General features: G+C 43.7%; 1 long non-coding RNA gene across 1 annotated transcript in view; it reads left to right on the top strand.

Moving 5' to 3' along the window:
- The window catches only part of LOC138664218 (uncharacterized), a 165,081-nt gene extending 139,931 nt beyond the window's left edge, over positions 1 to 25,150 (top strand). Inside the window, exons 3-4 of the long non-coding RNA XR_011318305.1 lie at positions 23,164 to 23,988; positions 25,136 to 25,150. This is a non-coding gene — a long non-coding RNA (uncharacterized lncRNA). The remainder of the gene's footprint in view (positions 1 to 23,163; positions 23,989 to 25,135) is intronic.
- Positions 25,151 to 25,800: the final 650 nt, after the last annotated feature.

Raw genomic sequence — 25,800 nt, 5'->3', positions numbered from 1 at the left:
GAACCTAATTCAGTGGATCAGGCAGAGAAAAATTTGCTGGCTCTGTGTCAGGGTCAGGATGAGATAGAAATTTATTGTCAGAAGTTTAGAAAGTGGTCTGTGCTCACTCAATGGAATGAATGTGCTTTGGCAGCAATCTTCAGAAAGGGTCTCTCTGAAGCCCTTAAGGATGTCATGGTGGGATTTCCTATGCCTGCTGGTCTGAATGAGTCTGTCTTTGGCCATTCAGATCGGTCGACGCTTGCGTGAGCGTAAATCTGTGCACCATTTGGCGGTATTATCTGAGCATAAACCTGAGCCTATGCAGTGCGATAGGACTTTGACCAGAGCTGAAAGACAAGAACACAGACGTCAGAATGGGCTGTGTTTCTACTGTGGTGATTCCACTCATGCTATCTCCGATTGTCCTAAGCGCACTAAGCGGTTCGCTAAGTCTGCCACCATTGGTACGGTACAGTCGAAATTTCTTTTGTCCGTTACTTTGATCTGCTCTTTGTCTTCCTATTCTGTCATGGCATTTGTGGATTCAGGCGCTGCCCTGAATTTGATGGACTTGGAGTTTGCTAGGCGCTGTGGGTTTGTCTTGGAGCCCTTGCAGTGTCTTATTCCATTGAGAGGAATTGATGCTACGCCTTTGGCCAAGAATAAGCCTCAGTATTGGACCCAGCTGACCATGTGCATGGCTCCTGCGCACCAGGAGGATATTCGCTTTCTGGTGTTGCAAAATCTGCATGATGTGGTCGTGTTGGGGTTACCATGGCTACAAGTCCATAACCCAGTATTAGATTGGAAATCAATGTCTGTGTCCAGCTGGGGTTGTCAGGGGGTACATGGTGATGTTCCATTTCTGTTTATCTCATCATCCACCCCTTCTGAGGTCCCAGAGTTCTTGTCTGATTACCGGGATGTATTTGATGAGCCCAAGTCCAATGCCCTACCTCCGCATAGGGATTGTGATTGTGCTATCGAGTTGATTCCTGGTAGTAAGTTTCCTAAGGGTCGACTGTTTAATTTATCTGTACCTGAGCACGCCGCTATGCGGAGTTACGTAAATGAATCCTTGGAGAAGGGTCATATTCGGCCGTCGTCGTCGCCATTGGGAGCAGGGTTCTTTTTTGTGGCCAAGAAGGATGGTTCGCTGAGACCTTGTATTGATTACCGCCTTCTAAATAAAATCACGGTCAAATTTCAGTACCCCTTGCCGCTGCTATCTGATTTGTTTGCTCGGATTAAGGGGGCTCGTTGGTTCACCAAGATAGATCTTCGTGGTGCATATAATCTTGTGCGTATTAAACGGGGCAATGAATGGAAAACTGCATTTAATACGCCCGAGGGCCATTTTGAGTACCTAGTTATGCCATTCGGACTTGCCAATGCTCCATCAGTATTTCAGTCCTTTATGCATGACATCTTCCGAGAGTACCTGGATAAATTCCTGATTGTATATTTGAATGATATTTTGGTCTTCTCGGATGATTGGGAGTCTCATGTGAAGCAGGTCAGAATGGTGTTCCAGGTCCTGCGTGCTAATTCTTTGTTTGTGAAGGGATCAAAGTGTTTCTTTGGTGTTCAGAAGGTTTCATTTTTGGGGTTCATTTTTTCCCCTTCTACCATCGAGATGGACCCTGTTAAGGTCCAGGCCATTTATGATTGGACTCAGCCGACATCTCTGAAGAGTCTGCAAAAGTTCCTTGGCTTTGCTAATTTTTATCGTCGCTTCATCTGTAATTTTTCTAGTATTGCTAAACCATTGACCGATTTGACCAAGAAGGGTGCTGATGTGGTCATTTGGTCTTCTGCTGCTGTGGAAGCTTTTCAAGAGTTAAAGCGTCGTTTTTCTTCTGCCCCTGTGTTGTGTCAACCAGATGTTTCGCTTCCGTTCCAGGTTGAGGTTGATGCTTCTGAAATTGGAGTGGGGGCTGTTTTGTCGCAAAGAGGTGCTGATTGCTCGGTGATGAAGCCATGCGCCTTCTTTTCCAGGAAGTTTTCACCTGCTGAGCGAAATTATGATGTTGGCAATCGAGAGTTGCTGGCCATGAAGTGGGCATTCGAGGAGTGGCGTCATTGGCTTGAAGGAGCTAAGCATCGCGTGGTGGTCTTGACTGATCACAAGAACTTGACTTATCTCGAGTCTGCCAAACGGTTGAATCCTAGACAGGCTCGTTGGTCGCTGTTTTTCTCCCGTTTTGACTCTGTGGTTTCGTACCTTCCGGGCTCTAAAAATGTGAAGGCGGATGCCCTGTCTAGGAGTTTTGTGCCCGACTCTCCGGGTTTGCCTGAGCCGGCGGGTATTCTCAAAGAGGGAGTAATTGTGTCTGCTATCTCCCGTGATTTGCGGCGGGTGCTGCAAAAATTTCAGGCTAATAAACCTGATCGTTGCCCAGCAGAGAAACTGTTTGTCCCTGATAGGTGGACGAATAAAGTTATCTCTGAGGTTCATTGTTCGGTGTTGGCTGGTCATCCTGGAATCTTTGGTACCAGAGATTTGGTGGCTAGATCCTTTTGGTGGCCGTCTCTGTCGCGGGATGTGCGTTCTTTTGTGCAGTCCTGTGGGATTTGTGCTCGGGCTAAGCCCTGCTGTTCTCGTGCCAGTGGGTTGCTTTTGCCCTTGCCGATTCCGAAGAGGCCTTGGACACATATCTCTATGGATTTTATTTCGGATCTCCCCGTCTCTCAAAAAATGTCGGTCATTTGGGTAGTTTGTGATCGCTTCTCTAAGATGATCCATTTGGTACCCTTGTCTAAATTGCCTTCCTCCTCTGATTTGGTGCCATTGTTCTTCCAGCATGTGGTTCGTTTACATGGCATTCCAGAGAACATCGTTTCTGACAGAGGTTCCCAGTTTGTTTCGAGGTTTTGGCGAGCCTTTTGTGGTAGGATGGGCATTGATTTGTCTTTTTCCTCGGCTTTCCATCCTCAGACAAATGGCCAGACTGAACGAACCAATCAGACCTTGGAAACATATCTGAGATGTTTTGTTTCTGCTGATCAGGATGATTGGGTGTCCTTTTTGCCGTTGGCTGAGTTCGCTCTTAATAATCGGGCCAGCTCGGCTACCTTGGTTTCACCGTTTTCTGCAATTCTGGGTTCCATCCTCGTTTCTCTTCAGGGCAGGTTGAGTCTTCGGACTGTCCTGGTGTGGATACTGTGGTGGACAGGTTGCAGCGGATTTGGACTCATGTAGTGGACAATTTGACCTTGTCCCAGGAGAAGGCTCAACGTTTCGCTAATCGCAGACGCTGTGTGGGTCCCCGACTTCGTGTTGGGGATTTGGTTTGGTTGTCATCTCGTTATATTCCTATGAAGGTTTCCTCTCCTAAGTTTAAGCCTCGTTTCATTGGCCCGTATAGGATTTCTGAGGTTCTTAATCCTGTGTCTTTTCGTTTGACCCTTCCAGATTCTTTTTCCATCCATAACGTATTCCATAGGTCATTGTTGCGGAGATACGTGGCGCCTGTGGTTCCATCTGTTGATCCTCCTGCCCCGGTTTTGGTGGAAGGGGAGTTGGAGTATATAGTGGAGAAGATTTTGGATTCTCGTGTTTCGAGACGGAAACTCCAGTATCTGGTTAAGTGGAAGGGTTATGGTCAGGAAGATAATTCCTGGGTCTTTGCCTCTGATGTCTATGCTGCCGATCTTGTTCGTGCCTTTCATATGGCTCATCCTGGTCGGCCTGGGGGCTCTGGTGAGGGTTTGGTGACCCCTCCTCAAGGGGGGGGTACTGTTGTGAATTCTGTGATCAAGCTCCCTCCTGTGGTCAAAAGTGGTACTGCGGCTTCTGAGTTTCCTTCCTCAGGTGATGAGGTTAAGTCGTTAGGTGCTGCTCTATTTAACTCCACCTAGTGCTTTGATCCTGGCCTCCAGTCAATGTTCTAGTATTGGTCTTGCTTCCTCCTGGATCGTTCCTGTGGCCTGTCTGCTCAGCATAAGCTAAGTTCTGCTTGTGTTCTTTTGTTGCTATATTTTCTGTCCAGCTTGCTTTTTTGGTTCTGCTTGCTTGCTGGAAGCTCTGAGAAGCAGAGGGAGCACCTCCGTACCGTTAGTCGGTGCGGAGGGTCTTTTTGCCCCTCTGCGTGGTTGTTTGTAGGATTTTGTGTTGACCGCAAAGCTATCTTTCCTATCCTCGGTCTATTCAGTAAGTCGGGCCTCACTTTGCTAAATCTATTTAATCTCTGTGTTTGTATTTTCATCTTACTCACAGTCATTATATGTGGGGGGCTGCCTTTTCCTTTGGGGAATTTCTCTGAGGCAAGGTAGGCTTATTTTTCTATCTTCAGGACTAGCTAGTTTCTCAGGCTGTGCCGAGTTGCATAGGGAGCGTTAGGCGCAATCCACGGCTACCTCTAGTGTGGTTTGATAGGTTTAGGGATTGCGGTCAGCAGAGTTTCCACGTCTCAGAGCTCGTCCTATGTTTTGTGGTTTTTGTCAGGTCACTTGTGTGCTCTGAACTTCAAGGTCCATTGTGGTTCTGAATTACCTATTCATAACAGCAGAGACCATAGCCTCTTCCTATAGAGATCCACCCCCGCTAACTACATATGGATCCACCCTCACTTTCTATAGAGGCAGATCAGCCTCAACTTCTTGTAGAGACATACCCGCTCTCACTAACTGTAGATAGACCCACCCTCCCTAACTGTAGAGACAGGCCTGCCCTCACTCGCTATAGAGAAAACAAATCTGCCATCACTTTCTGTAGAGAGACATACCCAACCCCCATTTCCTGTAGATATCTGACCCGATTCCACTTCCTTTAGAGAGACAGACCCACCCCCACTTCCTGTTGAGAGTCAGACCTGCCCACACTTCCTGTAGAGAGACAGACCCGCCCCCACTTTCTGTAGAGAAACAGACCCATCACTTCCTGTAGAGACAGATTCAACTCCAGTTCTTGTAGAGAGACAGACCCACCTCCACTTCTTGTAGAGACAGACCTACCCTCACTTCCTGTAGAGACAGACCTACCCTCACTTCCTGTAGAAACACCCACCCTAATTTCGTGTAGACAGACCTACCTTCATTTCCTGTAGAGAGGCCTTCCCACCTTCACTTCCAGTAGAGAAACAGACTTGTCCTCACTTCATGTAGAGACAGACCCACCCTCACTTCCTGTAGAGACAGACCCACTTTCACTTCCTGTAGAAAGACAGACTCGTCCTCACTTCCTGTAGAGACAGACTCATACTCACTTCCTGTAGAGACAGACTTGTACTCACTTCCTGTAAAGACAGACGCCCCTCATCCTGTAGAGCCAGAAAACAGCCATATTTCATGTAGAGAAGAAACACCCTCACTTCCATTATAGACAAAGGCCCACCTCACTTTCCATAGAGTGAAAGACCAGTCCCATCTTCTCATAGAGGCAGAGACCACAGCCACTTCCTATAGAGAGATCCGCCCCCGCTAACTACAAATAGACCCACCCTCACTTTCTATAGAGAGACAGATCAGCCTCCAGTTCTTGTAGAGACATACCCACTCTCACTAACTGTAGATAGACGCACCCTCACTAACTGTAGAGACAGACCTGCCCTCACTAGCTATAGAGAAAACAAATCTGCCCTCACTTTCTGTAGAGAGACAGATCATCCTCCACTTCTTGTAGAGACATACCTGCTTTCACTAACTGTAGATAGACCCACCCTCACTAACTGTAGAGACAGACCTATCCTCACTAGCTATAGAGAAAACAGATCTGCCCTCACTTTCTGTAGAGAGACAGACTCCAATTCCTGTAGAGAAACACATGCCCCCATTTCCTGTAGATATCAGACTCGGCCCCACTTCCTTTGGAGAGACAGACCCGCCCCCACTTCCTCTAGAGAGTCAGACCCACCCCCACCTCCTGTAGAGAAACAGACCTGCCCCAGTTTCTGTAGAGAAACAGACCCGCCATCTCTTCCTGTAGAAACATTTAATTCCAGTTCCTGTAGAGAGACAGACCCACCTTCACTTTCTGTAGAGAGACAGACCCACCTTCACTTCCTGTAGAGAGACAGACTCGTACTTACTTCCTGTAAAGGCAGACCCGTCCTCACTTCCTTTAGAGACAGACTCATCCTCACTTCCTGTACAAACAGATCCGCCCTCACTTCTTGAAGACACAAAAGAGAATAGTAAAACCAAAAACACTCAGTTTGAAAAAATGTTGCAGTAATCCGCAAGTGCTAGTAAAAGATGTAAAAAACAGGGTATTTGGTTGATACGTTTTTTTGCAAAAAATGTATACTAAGCTGCTCTACCAATCTTCACGGTATACCCTTATCAGAGCAGTCCTAACTAATGTATGCAATCCCTATCTGATGTATTTAAAAACTTGATCATCTGTATATAACCTGTGTGAACAGGGTTCAGAGAGGAAAAATCCATGTGTGCATACAGGGTAGAACAGCTTTTGTGCAGATAGCCCAAGAGGAGTGGTGGAACTCCCCAGTCTTGTAGACACAAGAGAACAATTATGGAAACAGGAACACATGGGCTACTTGCACAGTGAACAAGTCTGTATGATCATGTTCACACACCACCAAGAAACCTGAAGACACAAAAGAGAATAGTAAAACCAAAAACACTCAGTTTGAAAAAATGTTGCAGTAATCCGCAAGTGCTAGTAAAAGATGTAAAAAACAGGGTATTTGGTTGATACGTTTTTTGCAAAAAATGTATACTAAGCTGCTCTACCAATCTTCACGGTATACCCTTATCAGAGCAGTCCTAACTAATGTATGCAATCCCTATCTGATGTATTTAAAAACCTGATCATCTGTATATAACCTGTGTGAACAGGGTTCAGAGAGGAAAAATCCATGTGTGCATACAGGGTAGAACAGCTTTTGTGCAGATAGCCCAAGAGGAGTGGTGGAACTCCCCAGTCTTGTAGACACAAGAGAACAATTATGGAAACAGGAACACATGGGCTACTTGCACAGTGAACAAGTCTGTATGATCATGTTCACACACCACCAAGAAACCTGAAGACACAAAAGAGAATAGTAAAACCAAAAACATACATACAGACTTGTTCACTGTGCAAGTAGCCCATGTGTTCCGCCCTCACTTCTTGTAGAGACACAGACCTGACCCAACTATTAGTAGAGACAGACCTGCTCTCACTTCCTGTAGAGACAAAGACCCATCCACCCTTCCTGTAGAGATAGATCCACCCTAATATCCTACAAACACAGACCTGCCTCCACTTCCTGTAGAGAAACAGACCCTCCTCCATTTTTGTAGAGAGACCCACCTCCGTTTCCTGTAGAGAGACAGACTAGCCCTCACTTCCTTTAGAGAGACAGACCCAACCCAACTTCCTGTAAAAAGACAAATCTTCCGCTTTTGCTGTAGAGAGACAGACCCACCATCATTTCATGTAGCGAGAAAGACCCGCCCTCCCTTCCTGTAGAGAGGCAGAACCGCCCTCACTTCCTGTAGAGAGGCAGACTCGCCCTCACTTCCTGTATAGAGACAGACCCTCCCTCAATTCCTGTATAGAGACAGATTCGCCCTCACTTTCTGTAGAGAGACACTCCCTCACTTTCTGTAGAGACACCCGCCCTCACTTTCTGTAGAGAAACAGCCGCCCTCACTTCCTGTATAGACAGACCGGCCCTCACTTCCTGTATAGAGACCCGCCCTCACTTTCTGTAGACACACCCACCCTCACTTTCTGTAGAGAGATACCCGTCGTCACTTTCTGTAGACACCCACCCTCACTTTCTGTAGAGAGGCAAACCCGCCCTAATTTCCTGTAGAGAGGCAGACTCGCCCTCACTTCTTGTAGAGAGGCAGACCCACTCTCACTTCCTGTATAGAGACAGACTGGCCCTCACTTCCTGCATAGAGACAGACCCATCCTCACTTTCTGTAGACACCCGCCCTCACTTTCTGTAGAGAGCCTCACTTTCTGTAGAGAGACACCCGCCCTCACTTTCTGTAGAGAGACACCCGCCCTCACTCTGTAGAGACACCCGCCCTCACTTCCTGTAGAGAGGCAGACTCGCCCTCACTTCCTGTAGAGAGGCAGACCCACCCTCACTTCCTGTAGAGACAAACCGGTCCTCACTTCCTGTAGAGATACAGACTAACCCTCACTTCCTGTAGAGAGGCAGACCCACCCTCACTTCCTGTAGAGAGACAGACCGGCCCTCACTTCCTGTAGAGACAGACCCACCCTGACTTTATGTAGAAAGACAGACCTGCTCTGACTTCCTGTAGAGATACAGACTCGCCCTCACTTCCTGTAGAGAGGCAGACCCACCCTCACTTCCTGTAGAGAGACAGACTGGCCCTCACTTCCTGTATAGATTATTAGTTAAGTAAATAAGGCAGCACACTGCAGCGCTAGAACATACAAACTTGAAAAACGAAATTTGAACTGCATTACTGCACTAGAAATATGAAAAATGAGAGCGTTTAGCGCATAAAAATGGCCAATTTTATGTGTACCTGGTAGCCCCTTTACGGGATCTCTCTTATACCAGGTCCTACACTTGCCTTACCTCGCTGAGAATAAACGTCTCCATCTGAGGCTACCAGGTACACATAAAATTGGCCATTTTTATGCCCTAAACGCTCTCATTTTTCATATTTCTAGTGCAGTAATGCAGTTCAAATTTCGTTTTTCAAGTTTGTATGTTCTAGCGCTGCAGTGTGCTGCCTTATTTACTTAACTATATACGAGTTGGCGACTCTAGGTTCAGCACCTGTTCACACTGAGTCTATGTTTGGATGTGCCGGTCAGGTTTTTGAAATGTATTCTCTAGCCTTCTGATCGTGCACTCCGCCTCCTAGCCACAGGTGTTTTAATTACAGCAGGTCCAATACCCCTCCACAGAGAGAGAGAATTTTAGTCTAAGAAGAGGTTTCACATGTACCCATTCAGATGGAGACGTTTATTCTCAGCGAGGTAAGGCAAGTGTAGGACCTGGTATAAGAGAGATGCTGTAAAGGGGCTACCAGGTACACATAAAATTGGCCATTTTTATGCGCTAAATGCTCTCATTTTTCATATTTCTAGTGCAGTAATGCAGTTCAAATTTCGTTTTTCAAGTTTGTATGTTCTAGCGCTGCAGTGTGCTGCCTTATTTACTTAACTATATACGAGTTGGCGACTCTAGGTTCAGCACCTGTTCACACTGAGTCTATGTTTGGATGTGCCGGTCAGGTTTTTGAAATGTATTCTCTAGCCTTCTGATCGTGCACACTGCCTCCTAGCCACAGGTGTTTTAATTACAGCAGGTGCAATACCCCTCCACAGAGAGAGAGAATTTTAGTCTAAGAAGAGGTTTCACATGTACCCATTCAGATGGAGACGTTTATTCTCAGCGAGGTAAGGCAAGTGTAGGACCTGGTATAAGAGAGATGCCGTAAAGGGGCTACCAGGTACACATAAAATTGGCCATTTTTATGCGCTAAACGCTCTCATTTTTCATATTTCTAGTGCAGTAATGCAGTTCAAATTTCGTTTTTCAAGTTTGTATGTTCTAGCGCTGCAGTGTGCTGCCTTATTTACTTAACTATATACGAGTTGGCGACTCTAGGTTCAGCACCTGTTCACACTGAGTCTATGTTTGGATGTGCCGGTCAGGTTTTTGAAATGTATTCTCTAGCCTTCTGATCGTGCACTCCGCCTCCTAGCCACAGGTGTTTTAATTACAGCAGGTCCAATACCCCTCCACAGAGAGAGAGAATTTTAGTCTAAGAAGAGGTTTCACATGTACCCATTCAGATGGAGACGTTTATTCTCAGCGAGGTAAGGCAAGTGTAGGACCTGGTATAAGAGAGATGCCGTAAAGGGGCTACCAGGTACACATAAAATTGGCCATTTTTATGCGCTAAACGCTCTCATTTTTCATATTTCTAGTGCAGTAATGCAGTTCAAATTTCGTTTTTCAAGTTTGTATGTTCTAGCGCTGCAGTGTGCTGCCTTATTTACTTAACTATATACGAGTTGGCGACTCTAGGTTCAGCACCTGTTCACACTGAGTCTATGTTTGGATGTGCCGGTCAGGTTTTTGAAAAGGTTTTTGAAATGTACTTCCTGTATAGAGACAGACCCGCCCTCACTTTCTGTAGAGATACCCGCCTTCACTTTCTGTAGAGAAACAGCCGCCCTCACTTCCTGTAGAGACAGACTCACCCTGACTTTCTGTAGAAAGACAGACCTGCTCTGACTTCCTGCAGAGATACAGACTCACCCTCACTTCCTATAGGGAAACAGACTCGTCCCCACTTCCTGCACCCCGTATTAGTGTCTCTGCGGCTAGAGATGGAAAGGGTCCACTTTTTGGTAATTTTTTGGTGGCTAAACACAAAATTTTTTATATAAAGTAATTAGCAATGTGCCTATTTATCAAACAATCTCAGGTTGTCTGACAGTACAGGGATCATTTGTTATACTAAAGCTACCAATAACCACTTCTGCACAGCATCATACTCTTGGGTTATGAATTATGATAAAATGTATAAAACAGGTGAATGTAGATAAATCTAGCACAATGTATTGACAGTGACAAGACACTTGTCACCTAGAGTTGGTGTATCTTCTACGACCTGAGGGTAACAATTTACATTTTCAGTGCAGAAGAAGAATGACTGTGCGCTCAATCTGTCTGTATGTCAGGAAATGGCCAAAAGAATGAGGCTGTAGAGAGATTACAAGAACAATGAGGTAACCACAACCATCCCGACAGTGATAAATTATGACAGATCATGGGAAGTGATATTTATAAAATTATTATTATATAATGAGCTAAAACTCATCACTCCCACACCCCTAGACAATCTGTTCCCAGCCACAAACCTTTTACTATCTTCTAACCATAGGAAACCACCTAGCCAGGCTTGTCCTGCTTGTGGACCGATGGGTCAATGAATTGTTCTGTACTTCTTCCAATTCGTAAGACATTATACGAGTGAAACAATTTTGCTTTGCAGGGATGAGGAACACCAAGAAGTGGACTCAATCATGTATATATATATATATATATATATATATATATATATATATATATATATATACCAACAAGAAGCAAAAAATATGCATAAACAACTCCAACAATAACGCTTGAATATAATAAATCTCTAAAACAATTTATTTTATTATTACAATAAATATAAAAGAAACCACACGGGTGGTGGTCATCTCTATGGAATGAGCTTGTGTATTACATATTAATAGCATTTGTGTGCATATTTACTTACTGAGATATTACATAGTAGTCTATGTGTGCACTTGCACTTTATATCATGAAGCTTTGTACGTACTCCCCTTTTGTTTTGCTTTATATATATACTATATGCTATGCCACTTTAAGCCATGCCCACCCCTCTTTTCCTGTATTTTGGTTTCTCTTCCCCACTAGTCTTTTCATTTATGCTTTTATAAACCCGTGTGGTTTCTTTTATATTTATTGCAATAATAAAATTCATTTGTTTTAAAATTTATTATATTGAAGCGTTATTGTTGGAGTTATTTTTGCAGTGATGAGTGCCAAGATCCCCCCGAATGGGTTACTTTCTTTTGGAGGAGAATCTGATTTGACTTAGCCACATAGCAAGACTTGTTAAAATGTCAGATACTAACCATATTTTTATACAGGACATTTATGTGCTCGTATCAGTTAAAGGGTTATTCCCCAAAAAATCAAGTTATTCCTGCTGGGTTCAAATTAGCGATCTCGATTTTGAACCCCGAAAACGCTGGATAACAGATAACTGTTATACCCAATGGTGGCTCACGTGGATTTGTGGACCCACTGTGCCACTGGACCAGGCCCGCACTAGGAATCTCCTGATGGTGGAGACAGACTGGGCTGTAGGTAGCTGCCAGGTTCCACTTCTAGGCAGATCCCGGTACTGCAGCTTCTGACTCCTAGAGCCCTAGTACTTAGTAAGTTCTGGCACCTCTACAGAACTGTTACTGACATGGTTTCGGGCTATGTTCAGACTTGACTGATTTTGGAGACTTGTTCTAACTTGTTCTAACTTCAGGGCCTCGTGTTGTCAGAGTTTATTCTAGATAACGTCCCAGACTTGCAAGCCCATGCCTCTATGAATACATTACAATATTCTGCTGGCTTTAGGAGCAGCTGATTGACCTTGATTTTGATCATCTCCGAAGTGCGCCCAATAGTTGGTACTAGAAAGGCATCTTTCTTTCTTCTGGAAAAGAGCTAACTTGCATACATTTATCCCCCAAAAAGTATTGACTGGCCTCCATATGCCAGCCTGCTGTCTCCACAAGAAGAAACATAGACAAGACTCCTGGTGAATAAAGTCCTTTTTTTATGGGAATTTCTATATTCTGTTCTCCGAGTTCCCTTCGTATATTGTAGATATCATTGATCATAAATCCATAAGAAAAAAATATTCTCCTCTATTAGGAACCAAGACATCCCACGTAACACCAAATAGCATTTTATGTGTGTGTTAATCTGGAATTGCTCCACATAAATTACAGATTGGAGAACTGTACCAAACCCAACTTTTTGAAGAACTAAAATAGGGGATACGATGACGGACGCTTTACAGATGTTGCACTAAGATACTTCTCATTTCCAAGGACGTAGCTCAAAAATTGCTCCTAATTTTAGGTAATTTTATAGTTCACGGCCTTCTGAGAGGTAGAGCGTGGGTTGGTGGGCACTTCTGAGAATAAACTCCTTTAATTATCAGCTGGTTAGATGCAGTGTGTAATACTATGGAGGTGGTCCAGCCCTCTCGGGAGAGAAGCATTACTCACTGCTAAAAGCCATACCTGGGAAGTGACTCAGGATGCTCCTAGGGCTAAGCTCGCGGCACCTGTCCCAGACAGGGCCGGCTATTAACAGATTACTTACTTACAGGGTGTTTGTGGAAATAAAGAATTAGACAGACAGCTGGAAAGGAAACCAGCCAGGGCCCTGTTTTCATGTACACAAAGTAGAGAAGCCAGAGGTACAAGGTCACTGCTGCCTCTTCTCTCCCACACATCGGCCCCACACATCTGGTTACACAGAGCACATTCCGCACATTAACATCACATACTGTTATTTTACTTTTGGTTGCCACTGAGATTTACATCTGATTTCAGTGCAAGGATCAGGATTTTGTGTTAAATGTATATACTTTTTTAAATGTTGCCAATTATTTCTTTATTTAAAAACAAAATTAATAATCTTGCAATTTTCACACTGGCGCTTTTTAGACTCTAACTTCCTGTCTTTTCAGGAAATAACACTGTCAGAAGGAGGTTTTTGCAAGTATCACCAACTGTTATGGCAGCGTCTGGGTCGGTGCAATCCACAGATTCTTACACTCTTCCTTCTAACTAAATTAGTAGTTATGATCAGCACAGGGTGACTTTGGTGTCGACTCTATGGCCACGTTCACACATGCAGTATTTGGTCAGTCTTTTACCTCAATATCTGTAAGCCAAAACCAGGAGTGGAACAATCAGAGGAAATGTAGAATAGAAACACGTCACCACTCCTGTATTTTTCATCCACTCCTAGTTTTGGCTTACAAATACTGAGGTAAAATACTGACCAAATACTCAACGTGTGAACTTGGCCTAAGAGCTGCAGCTCCTAGGCAAGTTAGCAAGAGTTAAATTGTTGCTGGGCGGGGGTTGTTAATCTCCTTTAGTCACATGCTGTTGGCGCACGAGTCATGTCTGCTCTCCTCTATATATGCTGGCTTTGCTGTGCAGGTAATACCAGCTATAGTTAGTCTATCATGGTCTAGAGAGGTGGACACATCCTGAATAACTGATGGTTATTCCAAAGTTGTTGTGAGGGGTATTTGGTAAAACCTTTCCTTTTCCGATGGTGTCTTTTTGTTACTTTGTTGCCTCACAGGTTTTACATTTTTGTACCTTAGTGTTTTTCCCTGTGCAAGTGCTGTGTGACTGTGCTTCTGCTTTATGTTCCCCATATACTTAGCAGATTAGTGCTACTCAGGAGCATAGCGAGGAATGAGTCTCAGGCGTCCCCACCATCAGGGGTAATCCTGGGGACAGGGATAGCTAAGGACCCCTAGCTTGAGCAACATCATAGGGGAGCCCATTTGCTATCCCACAGTCACACTGTGACAAACATATGTATATTAGCCACAATGGTCAGACCCTGACCCTATCTTTTGTATTGAAACATCTAATGAGTGTGTGCAGAGTTCATTGTGAAGGGAAGGTCAGCTGTGACATCACCTATTGTGATTGGTGGATCCTCTGTTATCAGCTGTATATAGAGGTTTTACCTATCATTGCACACATGCCTGTGATGATAGTGAGACTGCTGAAAAGGAAATGGGAGTCTCAAAATCGACAAAGTGGCCACAGTGAAAATTTCAAGATTACGATTTTTTTTAAAATAATGATCATATTAAAAAAAGCAATAATTTAAAAAAAAATACTTGGAAAACAAAAAAACGGATCTAAACAGTATGTTATTTTAGGCTGATAGGCTCCCTTAGAGGAGACTGGTTGTGTATAGACCCTTTTTTCACAATGCCCAAATTGTAAAAAAAAAAATTCTAACAGGGAAAAATTTTTTTTATTGCAAGAGTGACTTATTTGAAGCACTCTAAAAGTCAATGGCCAACCATTTAGTGAGCCAAGACCAGATATATTAGCCAAACCAATACAAGCATGTGAATACTACATAGCACATGTCCTTTGCTGTGTGGCATATCCATGGTCTGATAGATCTGCCTAGTATTAGTATCCCTGCAAATTGGCTTGAACCATTGTTTCTCGATGACCTCATTATTCAACATTCAAGGGCATTATTTCGGGGACTCATACCAAAATGTTAAGGCAAGATATGTAATGTCTCTGCTAATAAAATGACAAAACTATTTAGGGTGTACGCTAAATAAAACCCTTCTTAAAATAATCTAACTTGTAAATCTGCAATAGGTAATTAATTGTTGAAAGAAAATAGCAAGATCGCAATAGAATAGTTAGGTCTTCATTTTCCATGTACTTAGTTAGTCCACCTAGGACAACCTTTTTTAGTTAGAAGGGGCCTTCCATAATAAGATAATCATATTGTGTTCTACTGGCAGCCACATCAATCAGCTGTAATCTGCAGAGGGACCTGGTAACAAGTGTTTAAGGCTATCTGCACACGATGCGGATTTAGTGCGGATCAGCAGCGGATTTTTCCGTGCAGAAACGCTGCAGATCCGCTCTGTGATTTAGAGTACAATGTAAATCAATAGTGAAAAAAAAAAGCTGTGCACATAGTGCGGAAAAATCCGTGCGGAAACGATGCGGATTTAAAAGAAGTGCATGTCACTTTTGTGCGGACCTGTAGGGTTTCTGCACCCTTCCATTATAGAAATCCGCAGTGGTAAAAATCACAGAAAATCCGCACAAAATCTGCATCAATTCCGCATAAAATCCGCGGCAAATCTGCACCTGCGGTTTCTGCCAGGAGTTGCAGATTTTGTGCAGAAATTTCTGCACCCCATTCCGCAACGTGTGCACATAGCCTAATTCTACTGTAGCTCCTCCACAGGGAAAATTGAGTATTACATGGTTCACTCTGAAATCAGCAGGCTGTCTGTGTAATGTATGCAAGTATTAGGTCCTCCAAAGCTCAGCGAAATAAGCAGATCCCCTTCTCTTAATATGGCTTATCTAATCCAGACTACCTTTTTAAACCCCTCCGCACCCCACTAGAAATGGATAACCATGAGTAATAAAGGCTAAAACCCAGCACACAGATGGCTACAGTTGGCTTTCTGTGACTACAAAAGTGTTTGCGTCTTATTGGCCTTGAGTGTCCGCCTTCACATATGTGTTTTTATTGAGATTAATGGTTCCATAATGTTTCTGGAGGGGGCTCTGATGTATTTATTAGTCATTACCGATTCCTAAGTAAACACCCTTGTCTTTACCCAATGTCCCGACACCGTGGAAGATCAATACAGACTCTCTAAAGGTTTGTCCACTAGACTTCTTCAACTGAGTGTCGATTAAGGAAACCCATGATGTCAACTGGATGCATGAGAACTGGAAACGGTAACTCGGGATGGGCAAAAATGAAAATATCTGAGGCGGAGAAAGATGCATATTTGCCAGGAACGTAGACGTTTCACATTAATCCAAAGTCTCTGGTGTCTCAATTTATCAAATTGAATCATATGCATTATGTCAAAGTACATCACGCAATACCCAGCTATGTGTCTATTATGAGCACCCCTAGAGTCACAAGAGTGTAACCCACCCATGTTTTGATAAACATTAAGATCATGGCGGCCCCCCACTTCCAAAAAGTCTAGTGTTCTCAGCCATTTGACGTGCTTTGACTGGTCCCGATGTCCTGGCCTTGCCTATCTTCAGATGGTCATCTGGTTTGTTATTATCCGGGAATGACATAAAAACCTTAAATAACAAAAAGCCAAAATTCGTGCCAAAAAGACGATAATCACATTAAATTTCTTGTTTTCAGCATTTCAGAACTATCACACTCAGTGATATCACACTGCGGGCCTCTAAGCGGAGCTAGTCCAAAGTTTCTTCTCTTTTTACAAGATGCAAGCATGTGTATCACCGCTACGTTGTCTATGGGACCAGCGGAGAAACAGAGCTTGGTATGCTGCTGTCTCGTAGACAATGGATTAGTGGAGAACAGGAGTCTTGTTCTCTGGTTCGGTGGGGGTCCCAGTGATCAGACCGCCAACAATCAGGAAGTTATTTGTCATCTTGTGCATAAAAGCTAAGATACAAAGTTAGACATAGCCCTTTAATGTGTAACTGCTTTGAATTTTTGTGTATGTTCATATTGAAAGTCATGTTTAGAGTTGTCCGTTTTGATTTTTTTTTTTTTTAGATTTGCTTCTTCTAACTACTACTGAGTCTCACATAAAATCCTCTTAAAAAAAAGTAAAGGTAAACTCCGCTCTGTAGTGCATTTTCTGTTACGATGGAATCTAGGTTGCCATCTCCCGCCCCTTTAACCGTACACACTTCAAGTACAATCTTCAGCCAAGTGCCCAAGTTTCCTGGCAACCTGTAGGAAGCACTTTTAATTTCCTCGTTTACTCGGGACTCATTTCCTTTGTGTGAGTTGTCAGGTTGAGGGCCGGCCTCTTGTCTTTCCAAACACACTGGTACGATGAGCGGGCTTCATTCCAGCCACTCTGTGTGTTTTTAAAGATCCAGATACTTTGCGGGAACTCCTTACCATCCCCTTTAAGAAAAAAAAAAGAAATACAAAAAGAAAAATCAAACTTCATGATATCATATGTATGCATTAACCCATCGGCATCTGCTGTGTGGGAGGCATTAATTGTTTTACACGTAGGGTTCACAGCTAAGGGCAAACATCTGTAGTGTGAAATGGCCTATACCAAAGGAAATTGTAGAAAAAAAAGGGCAAAACAAACTTATGGCCCTGATGCACATTATCGATCTATCTATGATTCTAGTAAAACTGGAAAAGCTTCATGGTCTTGGGCCGTACTGCCATAGTATAGGGGCGCCTACACTGCACCTATATGTACATCGGATTGTAATGAAGGCATACAAAAACTTTTCAATTTTGATTTGATTGCATGACATATGATGGAGGTATTCTTGTACCAATTCTCACATAGGCGCCATATGGCAAGCATACCGACTAGTGCCTACAGGCCCTAAATAGTGCAGACCCCAAAACGCACCAACCTCCTATAGAAAGCAATGATGACTTAGTTTAACCCCTTCATGACCCAGCCTATTTTGACCTTAAAGACCTTGCCGTTTTTTGCAATTCTGACCAGTGTCCCTTTATGAGGTAATAACTCAGGAACGCTTCAACGGATCCTAGCGGTTCTGAGATTGTTTTTTTCGTGACATATTGGGCTTCATGTTAGTAGTAAATTTAGGTCAATAAATTCTGTGTTTATTTGTGATAAAAACGGAAATTTGGCGAAAATTTCGCAATTTTCACATTTTGAATTTTTATTCTGTTAAACCAGAGAGTTATGTGACACAAAATAGTTAATAAATAACATTTCCCACATGTATACTTTACATCAGCACAATTTTGGAAACAAAATTTTTTTTTTGCTAGAAAGTTATAAGGGTTAAAATTTGACCAGCGATTTCTCATTTTTACAACGAAATTTACAAAACCATTTTTTTTAGGGACCACCTCACATTTGAAGTCAGATTGAGGGGTCTATATGGCTGAAAATACCCAAAAGTGACACCATTCTAAAAACTGCACACCTCAAGGTGCACAAAACCACATTCAAGAAGTTTATTAACCCTTCAGGTGCTTCACAGCAGCAGAAGCAACATGAAAGGAAAAAATGAACATTTAACTTTTTAGTCACAAAAATGATCTTTCAGCAACAATTTTTTTATTTTCCCAATGGTAAAAGGAGAAACTGAACCACGAAAGTTGTTGTCCAGTTTGTCCTGAGTACGCTGATACTTCATATGTGGGGGTAAACCACTGTTTGGGCGCACGGCAGGGCTTGGAAGGGAAGGAGCGCCATTTGACTTTTTGAATGAAAAATTGGCTGCACTCTTTAGCGGACACCATGTCACATTTGGAGAGCCCCCGTGTGCCTAAAAATTGGAGCTCCCCCACAAGTGACCCCATTTTGGAAACTAGACGCCCCAAGGAACTTATCTAGATGCCTAATGAGCACTTTAAACCCCCAGGTGCTTCACAAATTGATCCGTAAAAATGAAAAAGTACTTTTATTTCACAAAAAAAATTCTTTTAGCCTCAATTTTTTCATTTTCACATGGGCAACAGGATAAAATGGATCCTAAAATTTGTTGGGCAAATTCTCCTGAGTACACCGATACCTGACATGTAAAGGTAAACCACTGTTTGGACACATGGTAAGGCTCGGAAGGGAAGGAGCGCCATTTGACTTTTTGAATGAAAAATTATCTCCATCGTTAGCGGACACCATGTCGCGTTTGGAGAGACCCTGTGTGCCTAAACATTGGAGCTCCCCAACAAGTGACCCCATTTTGGAAACTGGACCCCCCAAGGAACTTATCTAGATGCCTAGTGAGCACTTTAAACCCTCAGGTGCTTCACAAATCGATCCGTAAAAATGAAAAAGTACTTTTTTTTCACAAAAAATTTCTTTTCGCCTCAATTTTTTCATTTTCACATGGGCAATAGGATAAAATGGATCCTAAAACTTGTTGGGTAATTTCTCCCAAGTACGCCGATACCTCATATGTGGGGGTAAACCACTGTTTGGGCACACGGCAGGGCTCGGAAGGGAAGGCGCGCCATTTGACTTTTTGAATGGAAAATTAGCTCCAATTGTTAGCGGACACCATGTCGCGTTTGGAGAGCCCCTGTGTGCCTATGCATTGGAGCTCCCCCACAAGTGACCCCATTTTGGAAACTAGACCCCCCAAGGAACTTATCTAGATGCATACTGAGCACTTTAAACCCCCAGGTGCTTCACAGAAGTTTATAACGCAGAGCCATGAAAATAAAAAATAATTTTTCTTTCCTCAAAAATGATTTTTTAGCCTGGAATTTCCTATTTTGCCAACGGTAATAGGAGAAATTGGACCATAAATGTTGTTGTCCAGTTTGTCTTGAGTACGCAGATACCCCATATGTGGGGGTAAACCACTGTTTGGGCGCACAGCAGGGCTTGGAAGGGAAGGCACGCCATTTGGCTTTTTAAATGGAAAATTAGCTCCAATCATTAGCGGACACCATGTCGCGTTTGGAGAGCCCCTGTGTGCCTAAACATTGGAGATCCCCCACAAATGACCCCATTTTGGAAACTAGACCCCCAAAGGAACTAATCTAGATGTGTGGTGAGCACTTTGAACCCTCAAGTGCTTCACAGAAGTTTATAACGCAGAGCCATGAAAAAAAAAAAAAAATTATTTTCTCAAAAATGATTTTTTAGCCCGCAATTTTTTTTCCCAAGGGTAACAGGAGAAATTTGACCCCAATATTTGTTGTCCAGTTTCTCCTGAGTACGGTGATACCCCATATGTGGGGGTAAACTACTGTTTGGGCACACATCGGGGCTCGGAAGTGAAGTAGTGAAGTTTTGAAATGCAGACTTTGATGGAATGCTCTACGGGCGTCACGTTGCGTTTGCAGAGCCCCTGATGTGGCTAAACAGTAGAAACCCCCCACAAGTGACCCCATTTTGGAAACTAGACCCCCCCAAGGAACTTATCTAGATATGTGGTGAGCACTTTGAACCCCCAAGTGCTTCACAGACGTTTACAACGCAGAGCCGTGAAAACAAAAATTCATTTTTCTTTCCTCAAAAATGATGTTTTAGCAAGCAATTTTTTATTTTCTCAAGGGTAACAGGAGAAATTGGACCCCAGTAATTGTTGCGCAGTTTGTCCTGACTATGCTGGTACCCCATATGTGGGGGTAAACCACTGTTTGGGCACACGTCGGGGCTCGGAAGGGAGGGAGCACCATTTGACTTTTTGAATTAAAGATTGGCTGGAATCAATGGTGGCGCCATGTTGCGTTTGGAGACCCCCTGATGTGCCTAAACAGTGGAAACCCCTCAATTCTACCTCCAACACTAACCCCCCTACACCCCTAACCCTAATCCCAACTGTAGCCATAACCCTAATCACAACCCTAACCCCAACACACCCCTAACCACAACCCTAACCTCAACACACCCCTAACCCTAACCACAACCCTAATTCCAACCCAACCCTAACCCTAAGGCTATGTGCCCACGTTGCGGATTCGTGTGAGATTTTTCCGCACTATTTTTGAAAAATCCGCGGGTAAAAGGCACTACGTTTTACCTGCGGATTTACCGCGGATTTCCAGTGTTTTTTGTGCGGATTTCACCTGCGGATTCCTATTGAGGATCAGGTGTAAAACGCTGCGGAATCCGCACAAAGAATTGACATGCTGCGGAAAATACAACGCAGCGTTTCCGCGTGGTATTTTCCGCACCATGGGCACAGCGGATTTGGTTTTCCATATGTTTACATGGTACTGTAAACCTGATGGAACACTGCTGCGGATCCGCAGCGGCCAATCCGCTGCGGATCCGCAGCCAAATCCGCACCGTGTGCACATAGCCTAATTCTAAAGGTATGTGCACACGCTGCGGAAAACGCTGCGGATCCGCAGCAGTTTCCCATGAGTTTACATTTCAATGTAAACCTATGGGAAACAAAAATCGCTGTACACATGCTGCGGAAAAACTGCACGGAAACGCCGCGGTTTACATTCCGCAGCATGTCGCTTCTTTCTGCGGATTCCACAGCGGTTTTACAACTGCTCCAATAGAAAATCGCAGTTGTAAAACCGCCGTGAAATGCGCAGAAAAACCGCGGTAAATCTGCGATAAATCCACAGCGGTTTAGCACTGTGGATTTATCAAATCCGCTGCGGAAAAATCCGCAGAGGACCAGAATACGTGTGCACATACCGTACCCTAACCCTACCCCTAACCCTAACCCTAGTTCTAACTCCAACCTTAGTGGAAAAAAAAAAAAATTCTTTATTTTATTATTGTCCCTACCTATGGGGGACAAAGGGGGGGGTCATTTACAGTTTTTTTATTTTGATCACTGTGATAGGTTTTATCACAGTGATCAAAATTCACATTGGAACGAATCTGTTGGCCGGCAGATTCGGCGGGCGCACTGCGCATGGGCCCGCCATTTTTGGAACAAGGCGGCGCCCAGGAAAGAAGACGGACGGACCCCGGGAGGCTAGGTAAGTATAAGGGGGGGGAGATCAGGGCACGGGGGGGGGCGTCTGAGCACCGGGGGGGGTGGGGGGTGGATCGGAGTATGGGGGGGTGGATCGGTGTGCGGGCGGGTGGATCGGTGTGCGGGCGGGTGGATCGGTGTGCGGGCGGGTGGATCGGTGTGCGGGGGGGGTGGATCGGTGTGCAGGGGGGTGGATTGGAGCACGGGGGGAGCGGACAGGAGGACGGGGGAGCGGAGCACAGGACAGAGGGGAGCGGACCACAGATCGGAGGGCTGGAGGGGCGATCGGTGGGGTGGGGTGGGGGCACAAAAGTGTTTCCAGCCATGGCTGATGATATTGCAGCATCGGCCATGGCTGGATTGTAATATTTCACCAGTTTTTTAGGTGAAATATTACAAATCGCTCTGATTGGCAGTTTCACTTTCAACAGCCAATCAGAGCGATCGTAGCCACGGGGGGGGGGGGGGGGTGAAGCCACCCCCCCTGGGCTAAACTACCACCCCCCCTGTCCCTGCAGGCCGGGTGAAATTGGAGTTAACCCTTTCACCCGGCCTGCAGGAGCCCAATCCGGCCATGACGCATATGCTGCGTCACAAGGTCGGATTGACACGGGTTTTCATGACGCATACGCTGCGTCAAAGGTCAGGAAGGGGTTAAAAAGGTTAAAATGGATATCAACATTTTTTTCTTAGTATCTTGGTTAGGTCGCATGATGAATCTTTTCCTTCTGCCAAGTAAAATCTTTCCTATTCTATGAGATTATACAATATTCACATCTGCATTGGAGGCTCCATCCTCCAACATGCGGGATAAAATAGCCACCATATTGACAGAAACCTGATAAATCTAATTCAAGGTAATGGGTCCATCGTGTAGACAATGGTAACTGTTCTTACTGCTGTGCTGTCACACACTATCTGTACAGTTTATTCAGAGTTTTACTGCTTTTTCTTCCTACCTCTATTGGTAAGATGTGAGCTGTTATGTCCTCTATTCACCACGGTGTGGCTGCTGCATTCCTTGCATTGACTTTTATAAGGGCTACAATATTCCGTGCATTATTCCATGTTTTGTTATCGTGGCAAGGCATGATGGAGAAGTTCAGCCACACCAAAGATCATGTGCGCCTTCCTTGGCCAATGAAAAGTGTAAAATAGTAGTAGCCTTTTTTTTGGCAGAAATCAAATATTTTTCAAATGTATTAAAATTTGCTATGAATTTAATTACCATCAAAGCGATGCACTCATCTCCAAAACGTGTCCAAACTTTTTTTTGGTATGTTATGCCGGGGTTCTAGTTTTGTACGGGGTTCAGCATTACCTGGGATTGAATTTTGGATTTAGTTATTTGCAACCAAATTTATGGAAATGATTGAGGATGCTTTTGATTCTTAGGTCACTCTTGAACTCAAAATTTAGCCTGAAATGTCAATATGAGCTGTAAAATATGAAAAATAATGACAGCGTTCTCTTTTTGCTATGTTATTTCTCAGGTTATGGACCAAATATCAAGCATGGTTTCTGCAGATCCATCTGCGCACAAGACTGAAGATCATTATACCGGAGACCCTGACATACGAGGATATGAAACATCTCATGTTGGATAAGACACAAGTAAAGTTGATGGATGAACGTCTACTGTGTGGTCGAGTATTGCACTTGGTTTACAATGGATGGAGCTCTGCCACTACAGGATGGATATTACATGCTCGAAAAGAACGTTGCCAAATGGTCTTGTACATTATGGACCACATCCAATTTTACAAGAACTTCAACAGTTCAGATCCTTACTATCCATAAAGACTTGAAGAAATGCGAGGAGCACTTGCAGAGGATCCAGCTGTCCTTTTATCCTGTGTGGTGGATCCAAACTTGGGTGCTCAGTCCTTCTATTAGAAATATTTTCTCCATCTTATATATTGATTTCTCTGATTTGCGGACACTTTTACATAAATATTTTTAAAAAATGGAAAAATATTTGGTACCTTTCACTTATTTCTCTGCAAATAAGAAAATAATGCAATACAATTGGCCAAGTGCACAGGATGGATAATGTCAGCACCCAACCACCCGCGAACCATACATGCGCTGAGATGTTAGTTGGTAGGGAAGTATCACCCCGTATAGAGCTCACCTCAGGTAATGTCAAGCAGTGGTATACACACATGACATTCAGCTCAGGTTCATTAAATAATTCCTCAGAACTGTAAAGTTAAGTTTTATGATCTCCATTGATTATGGCTAAATGGCTAACCAAAGTCAACATCACCTGATAATCCAGCGCTGGGCAGTTTGTGTGTGGACGTCTCTAGCAAGAGGTGAGATATTCTTTCTGTAAAAATTTGCAGAAAACTCCTGTCAAGAATGTAGAGCCTTGTTCACACCGGTCCTGTTGAGGGGGCATGCTGGAGTCATGCGACACACACCTCTTAGTGAATCGGGAGTGTAGGACAAGTGGCCTTCACTTCGCCACTAATCCTACTCTTGTCCCTGCTGGAGTAAAATTTCTGGCTTAGTGAATGCCGCCGCTGATCATAAATTTGATGATCGACAGACACCATGCCACCATCCCGACTCAGATCTGTTCACATTCTTGAAGCTGGGCAGAAATCGCCAAATTTTAGCCCAGCCTTGAGTTGCTCCAAGATTTTGCATGGATCTGCCCTTTCACGAATCGGACTCTTTTATAAACCCAGTATGGTTTTTGCAGGTATCCTATGAGTTCCAATTTTAGTCCTCCTACCTCCATCGACTGACATGTTCAGTTAGTCATGTGGCATGCAAACCTCTCCCGTTATTGCAAGCATTAACTGGAACAGAGGACCAAAGTTTATCTGTAATTTATGAATGTTGCATAATATATTTTGTTTTCTTCAACTGGGTTATTCCCATCTTCATAGATGGATTATGTCAGACAGTGGTTGTAAAAAAATAAACAATTTTGGAGTTTACTGCTTATTAAAATGTTCAGTCGTTCTTGATATATTAACACTTTTATTTAGAGCTCATTGCCTAGGAGACCGACCACCACTTCTAAACAACAGAACATAGAACATGTGCCATGCTTACAAGCTTTTTTTTTTTATTCAGCTAGTAACACCTATTTGTAGCTGGCCGGGATCACTGGAGCACGCTGTTGCCTCCAATCCCTTCCATCCTATGCACAGTTCTTATAATCTAGACAGTAGTGGTGGTCTGTCTCCATGGCAACGAGCTGTAAGCAAAAGCAAATTCTTACTATCCCAAGAACGGCTATACAATTTAATAAGCATTAAATTCCAAAAGTGTTTGACCTTGTTGAATAGTGGTTGTAAAAATAATCTATTAAATTAAGGTTAGCCCCTTTAGGACATCCACACATTGGAATAAAGTTAGCTTTTGGCAAGACTGGTTGAGCATATGGAGAACCTTCTGTGCAGGAGGGAAGCATTGTCCAGCTTAAATGCAATCCCTTTGTTGTTATAGAAGAGAGCTGGTGCCAGAAGACCTTTGGATTACATATGGCCACCTAATCTGTACTTATCCTGGAAGAGTATGAGACTGTTAAGTGGCTAATGTAGGATGAAACATCATGTAGCCATCTTCTTACTTCCCATGGGTGATATGAAAGTTCTGTTAGTTCCACAATCCCCAAAAATGGAGAAATGAAGTCAATGGAGAAGTCAAGGGTTGATCTCTTCTTCAAAGATCAGGAAGTTGTATACCCAAGCATGGTGGCCTCCTGGCATTGGGATGACTTATTCTTCATCATTATGGGCCTTTTCTCCTATATATGTCGCTGTTGGCCACTATTACATGAGTGAACAATATTCCGCATTCTCCATGAAATACTTATATCGATTACTGCATCAGCCCCGCCTTCCCCAAATTATACCATACAAGTTATGGTTACCTGCCGGCAATGACTTGTCCACCAAGATAGGATTGTTCCAGATTTGCCATCTCTTTAGATCTTTTAGGATATGTACGTAGGTACAAGATAGAAGACCTGCAGTAGACGCCTATGTTTGCGTCAGTTTGGACACGACCAGTTAATGACCAGTGATAATATAATGACGCTGGACAAGGTTTCTTATCGGTTACATGTATACAGGTATGTTGAGTGTAAATTTACCAGTCTGTAAGATGAC

The sequence above is a fragment of the Ranitomeya imitator genome, chromosome 2 (genome assembly GCF_032444005.1).
Source record: "Ranitomeya imitator isolate aRanImi1 chromosome 2, aRanImi1.pri, whole genome shotgun sequence".
Taxonomy (NCBI): domain Eukaryota; kingdom Metazoa; phylum Chordata; class Amphibia; order Anura; family Dendrobatidae; genus Ranitomeya; species Ranitomeya imitator.
The sequence above is the reverse complement of the archived record's forward strand: the minus strand, read 5'-3'. Positions and strand labels throughout refer to the sequence as shown.